This window comes from Gavialis gangeticus, unplaced genomic scaffold, assembly GCF_001723915.1.
Source record: "Gavialis gangeticus isolate Ggan-Ray unplaced genomic scaffold, GavGan_comp1, whole genome shotgun sequence".
Lineage (NCBI taxonomy): Eukaryota > Metazoa > Chordata > Crocodylia > Gavialidae > Gavialis > Gavialis gangeticus.
The window spans coordinates 73,930,767-73,937,796 of NW_017729031.1; the positions used below are offsets into that span (position 1 = coordinate 73,930,767).

General features: G+C 38.9%; 1 protein-coding gene across 1 annotated transcript in view; it reads right to left on the reverse strand.

Annotated features, from left to right (window-relative positions):
- The window catches only part of TMEFF2 (transmembrane protein with EGF like and two follistatin like domains 2), a 299,411-nt gene that overhangs the window by 101,544 nt on the left and 190,837 nt on the right, over positions 1 to 7,030 (reverse strand). The window lies entirely within an intron of this gene.

The following is a 7,030-nucleotide window of genomic DNA, read 5'->3' on the forward strand; positions in this document are numbered from 1 at the left end:
CACACACACACACACACACACACACACACACACACACACACCTGGCCCCAGGAGACTGGCGTGCCCCTGCTCCCAGTTCAGCGATGCAGCCCAGGGTGGGAGGGGGTTGGGGCTGGGGCCAGGCTGGCCTTTTTCCTGATGGCTTCCCTTGGGTGCTACTGCTCCTGTCTCCTGTCATCTTTGGAGCCTGGAGCAGATAAATATTAATTGTCTAAACTTTGTAGGTGCCCTGCGGGCCAGATAGAAAGGCTGGCAGGCTGAATCTGGCCTGTGGGCCGTAGTTTGCCTGCCCCTGATGTACAGTCTACCCAAGCAACTTTGTTTGCTTTATTTGTTACTTATGTAAACAGTCTCAGTCAACAACTACTTGCACTCGCACAATCCCAGCTTGCAAGCTTGTTCTAATGTTAAGACACTCAGAATTTACTACTACTACTATTACCACACTATCCATTTTACAGAGAAGTAAAATTCGGAGAAGAGGCACAATGGAAGTTGATGCAGGCTTTGTGGGCATGTCTCCACTGCCTCTGTGCCAAAGGCAGAGAGCATATCTGAGAAGCACATCTTACCCACTTGCTTTTGCTCTGAGCATGCCAAATCCTGGACATTAGGCTCAGTAGCTGCTTTAAAATAACCCTGAGAAAGATAACTTAAGACTGTCTTTTGGTATGCAACTCAGCACAGCTCTGCAGTGGCTATCTTGCCTCATATCTGGGATTGGATGCATTCATGAAGAGTGGTTCATGGTGCCATTCCTGGGCTTGGCATGGAAGCAATGTAGACAGCCCCTCATGACTTCCCATTACACTGCTCATGCAGTGAGCTATTGAAGACTAAGGAACACAATCAGCAAACCCCAAACCCACAAACTTAACTTTAGCCACTAAACAGTAATAGTCAGTTTACGTTTCATTATTTGTTAACATTTCTATGAGCAATACTCCAAGATCTGCCTACCCATAGACACAGATTGAAACCAAACTATATTCTTTTTAGCTGTGTCATTAAAAGACTTAAAAATATAGATACTGCATATCCAAAGAAACAAACTTTATTTTATTTTACAGGTTTATGAAAAAGATTAGCTGCACTGCAGAACAATAAACAATGCATATTTTATGATGCCAGCACAAAAATATCATTTGATATTTGTTTCCAGACCTGCAGAGCTTCTCTTCTTTAAGATCAGAAGTAGAAACAAAAAATGGCCCATTTCAAATGCTTTTTAAAATTTTTATTTATTTTATTTTTCTTTTTTGTCCCTTCCAGCCCTGTTTCTGCACTAAGCAGTTTAGTGCATCTGATTTTTGCAGTGGCTTCCCATGGTGTTTTACCTATTTCCACTGTTCAAATGTTTATCTTCACTAAGAGTAAAAGGAGAAAAAAGCCTGATTCCCTAAGGGTGCAGCTACGTTTCTGCGTGGCATTTCAATAGCACAGTGTTATTCAAACAATTAGAAATCACACAGACCATGCAAGGAATTATCAGGGCACTGCATAGAGATTTTTATTATTATGTAGTGCATAATGAAAATGATTTGAAGGACCCCAAAGCATCGTAATAGAAAGAAGCATTGAATAATCAGGTGATTTTTTTTTTTTTGACTGCAATAGACCAAAATGCTGTTTACTGGACATATGTCAAGCTAAAATGCACTAAAGTGGTGAATATATTTATTGCTGTCCTGCCTTGCATACCAAAAGCAACATAATAGAGAAGTGTAGCTATAGTACAGAGCCAGGAGCTGGAGTAATAATTGTACAGCTGCCATGCTTTGGCTTTTTAATAGCAAGAAGTGACTTGCAACATTAAAGAAAATGTCCTGATTTTTAAAACAGCATTTATGATGGCTGCCTTGCGTAGCTTTTTTAGACACTGCTTTGTGGCCTAATTCTGATCATATATCACTTTACTCAAACCAGGTATTGAATTAGAGGCATGGATTATCTCCATTAATAGGACTATGCTGTTTAATAGTCAATGAGGATCTAGTCCCACATTTTAACGTTTGTATCAGATTGGACAGTTGTGAATAGAGCTGATAGATATTTAATCTATCAGGCAAGACCCTAAAATTTGATCCCTAATTATCATTTAATTTTTTGTAAATTTCTTTATTAAGTTTTCAACAAGGAAACCATAAAACCCCTTACATTAAATCTTCACCTTTGCCTCTTACAATTCAAAGTAGCAATTATAATATGACCTTCATCTAGCCTGCATATGTCTCTGGTGCCCTCAATGGTATATTGGATTGTGTAATAACACCTTAAGGGCAAAATAAATGTCTTATTTTATTTTTTAAAAAATACTGTTCCAATTTAAAATGAACTGACAAAGTTGTATAAGGCAGCTGGTGCTATATTGGATATATGGAGTACATACAGATACCACTCAAAACTACAAAGAAAACAATATATTTTGAAGCATACTGATTTGGTAGGAAGGCTAAGTTCAATTATATGCACATCCTAAATTCAAGTATTTACAGGTATCTAGTTTGTGAAGTTTATTAAAGTACAAAGAATAAAAGAAATAATAAAAAAAACCTGTTTTGCCCATGCTTTGTGTATTCTTCATGTTACTGCAATCTCCATTTAACCAAAGCACTGCTGACACTCCTTCTGTAAACATTTGAGGCTGTTGTTTATGGACCTTTTACTGCTGTGCCTCAGACTGTTCATACTGTTCTCTGATTTCATTTTGTTACCAACTGAATAATATGAACCATGCAAATATTCACAGTTTTTCATACCAACTTGCAACATATATGCAAGGAAAAGGTTCCTAGCTATATATATTTGCACAAGACTGATTGCCATGTAGACTCTGGAAGTGGTTACCTTCTTTGAAAGTGCTTTAGTGCCAGTTAGTTAAAAGGAAAGTGTTGCTGTATTCTTTGATATAAGAATTTTGGCCATACAGCTAGAAGAATCTCTTTTATGGCACCCAGTGCAAACAAAGATGTTTGAATGTATTTTGGGGTAGCCAAGTCACCTCATGGATGAAACCTATACCAAAAAGTTAAATGGAAGGACATTTCTGAAAAAAACCCAACCCTGTTTGCACAGTCTCTCCATTATGCAATGGGCGTGCGACTTCAAGATGTGGGACAGAACTTCCATATACTGGTTTGACCTACATCAGTTAAGACTGATACTACATCCATCCAGGTTTATTTTAAATCAGTTTCAGCCATTCTGAAAATAGTGTGCACTGAACTTCTGTTCTGCCACAGGTTTAAACCAGTTCCTGATCACTGAAACTGGTTTATGCGTAACTTCTGCCACTGGCCCAAGGCATTCTTCTGTGGGCCCATTTCAGAACATGTACTCTTTCCAGTTCCTGGGAAATCTGCAAGGGGTGCAGGATCTGGGCTCTGTATCCCAGGCTGTCTGCTCTGAAAATGGAAGCTAAAAATGCAGTCTAGCTGTTTAATGGAACTTTAGGAGGCTTGCCTTTGCATTCTTTGAGATGCTGCATTTAATTTCAAAACCAGAAATAACATGAGGTAACTACATTTCACCCTTACTGTGGCCTGTGTGGGACTGCTGCCTGGAAGAGTTTGCAAGTTGAAATCAGAGCCTGATACAGTCAATAGGGCATTATTCTGTCTGCCACTGAAGTGCTGTGTTACCTGAGCAAATCATTTCATCTTCTCATGATAGGCGTAATGATACTTGCCCTCTTTTGTAAAGTGCTTTAAAATCTTTGGGTAAAAAATGCCATATGAAAGGGAAGTATTATTATTCAGCTGTGGATGACAAATGCAACATGCTGTATCTTTTCTTTTTTTGTTGCCATGCCACAAGTAGGAGATTTGACTTCAGGAGATTTTCTTGAATTCAGAAAGATGCCAATGGATGAATAGGAAAGACAAATTAATCAATGATATTTTCTAAGTCAGCAACAAATTCATCATGTCAGTTAAATGGATAAAAATATATTTATTTCTTCAGGACCATAGAGTAGATGTCGTTGAAGCGCCAATACAACTGCACTAACTAGAAGGAAGGGATGCAATGTTACTGTGCAAAAAAGACATTGCCTCCTGGTGACAAAGTAACCATCACTCTCCCATTTGAATAGATTTTAGGTTTTTTTACCTAGTTGAGGATGTGGCTAATAACAACTAATTGCCATGTGAGAGGGATGAAAAAATATATAATTGAGAGGTTTAGTTAAGTCTTCAATGGGCATAAACTAACTAAGAGCAGAAGTTATAGGCTTTTAACTAGGTTTTTGTTTCTGTGGCAGTGTTTTCATTCTGTGAGCAAATTTATACTAGGGAAGGAAATACATAGATTGTCTAACATTTACATGTGGGTAAAATGGCCTTTTTTAAAGAATGCAGGAAAGAAAATAGCAATGCTTCTGTCCTGCATAGGAAGGCACATATGCTACCCCTCCATCATAGCAAATTGTAGATAGTAAAGGTCAGCCATATTCCACTGTCCATATTGATTTCTTGTCATACTCATATTTAATGCATGGGATTTTTAATGGCTGAGTTGTGTGAATGAAACTGTGGCCTTTATGTGTGTGAATGAGCCTATGACCTTCCATCATGGATGTAGTTTTAAGTTAATAGTTAACATAAAATAGGATGGGGGAGACGGAGCGTTCTGGTGGGATGCTTGAGTGAAAATGGGAAAGTGCTTTCACAGCTCTTTACATATGGCTATTCCCTCTGCTGATCTATTTAGCCAACACATGTACTTCTGAACTACAAAGTTGCATTCTTGCTTTTGCAAACATACTTACATAAAACTCAATAACAACGCAATCTATTTATTGCTAAAATGCTAGTAGGAAATTGGAAAAGGTATAAATACGATTCATGGCTTGTGATCTCCTGCCCCCTGAAGGCACTGTAAGGCTCCAAATCTTGCTCAGTTCACAGCATCATAAAACTGAAGCAATAAATGTCACTCCTTTCTTGATTGCACATTAGGCCAATCGGCTTTTTATTGCAACTAAATAGGCCATCATCAAGGTACCAGTCAGTTTACTGCTAGGGCATGACTCTGGCTAAATGTTGAGTTGGGGCATGGGGAGAGATTAAAAAAAAAAGTAAAAGAGGGATGAAAGGTGCAAAAATGCATTACTATTCAAGGCCCCTGTGCTTGCTCCTTCATGCTTTAATGCCCTGATATACACAGACGATTATGTGTCAATACACGTTAATATTTGATGTGCATTATCATATTATCCTTTATGTGCACTTTCACAATCTTGTGAGACAAGGCTCTCCTAGATATGGAGTTACATAACAAAGTGGTTGCTTCGGTTTTTTTTACAATCAGCACTCAGCTCTGCCCTCAAAAGGCCAAAAAATGGTCCTTTTGGGTATGTTGCACAAAGCAGCAAATTCTAAGCATGATCTTTTCAACACCATGTATTATGTGAAGAGTACAAAATAGAATGAAATAATATTTTTAAAAATGTAAATAAAGACTTTCACTTAGTACTTTGGAAGTTTGTTATTTTTTATCCAGAACCCAAAAGTTCAAATCGCTGTTTGATACCGACCTGTAACAGAGGAGTAAAATAATGTATACTGTGTCCCCAGTTTAAGAGAACTCAGCTGAATGTTTGTCACTGTGTAGGCTACCTATCAGTTTGTGCATGGAAATTAAATGTGGGTGTAGAGAAGAATTCCTGTTTCCTCATACAATGCATGATCACATGTGCACTCCATTGTAATAAGCACAGTTCAGCTGCCATTTTGATGCAGTCCAAAACCAAAATCGAAATGCCAACAGAACTGCAACCCTAGAAATTCTCCAGCTGTCCCTTCTAAATAAACATCTCACTCAACCAGCACAATTTGGATGTGAAATTTCAACCTTCAGTGCATACAAATGTGCATATAAAGAGAAGGGTCTCTCTGCAGGCTACTGGGCACATCTTCCTCCTAACCTCAAGGGATAGAAATGATACTCATTCTTTTCTTCTCTGTCCTCTTCCCTAGTCACATTCTTGCCTCTCTTCACAAACTCCTTCCATATTGCCTCAGTCTCCCCACTTACTCTCTCCATTCACCTGTCACCCATATTTCTTTTCTTTCCTCTAAGAATTTCTTGACCTCTCACATCCTTCCTCTGTCTCCATGTGGTCTTCCTCCTGACCAATCCACAGTTCCTTCCCTTCTTTTAAGAAACACATGCCTTCTCTTGTCCTTTCATTGTTCCCTGTCTATACTCATAGCCATCTTGGTTTTTCCAGTTATGTTTGAACGTAAATGGAGACGTCTGAAGGTATTGGGAAACCTTAGCCATTTGAGTAATAGCAAAATGCATCAAGACCACTGCAACACGAGATGCTCTTTTAAAAAAAGTCTATTGCTGTAGGATGAGAATTGGTACCTGTATATTTCTAGTAAGATTTTTTTCTTCCTTATTTTATAAGTCCAGAAAGAATCAATGTTTTGATGCTGGGGAAGAAGATACCATGACAACAAACAAAACAAAAACTCATGAATTCTCATAGCCCAATTTAGCTGTTCAGAAACCAATATTTACTTGTAAATAATTTAAGCAATCATTAAGTCAGATTTTGCTTTCAGTTTTACTATCCTAAATTCCAAGTCATTTCACTATAGCAGGGGTAGGAAACCATTTCTGGCTGCCAGTGGGAAGGTGGGCACTAGGATGTAGGGCTGTGCGAGGCTTCGGACAGAGCTTCGGATCCGGAGAAGCTTCGGGCGCTTCAATGACCAAAGCAGCATGTCTGGATCGAAGTGCTGGCTTTGTTAGGCTTTCCAAAGTGGTTCGCAGCTTCCGAAGCACTTCGGAAAAGCTTCGGAGCCACCTCGGAGATCCGGCCACAGGGTATAGTGGGGAAAAATTGAAATATCTATAACTTTGTTTTTTGTCTGATTTGGATTAAATTTGCAGGGATGGTAGTCTCTGCTGAGAGCATGAAGCCTGCCAAGTTTCAAGAATATTGGTGCAGGGGTTTGGGGGCAATTGCACCCCAAATTCTTGAAAGCAAAACTGATGTCACGTGTATGTGTTACAACAC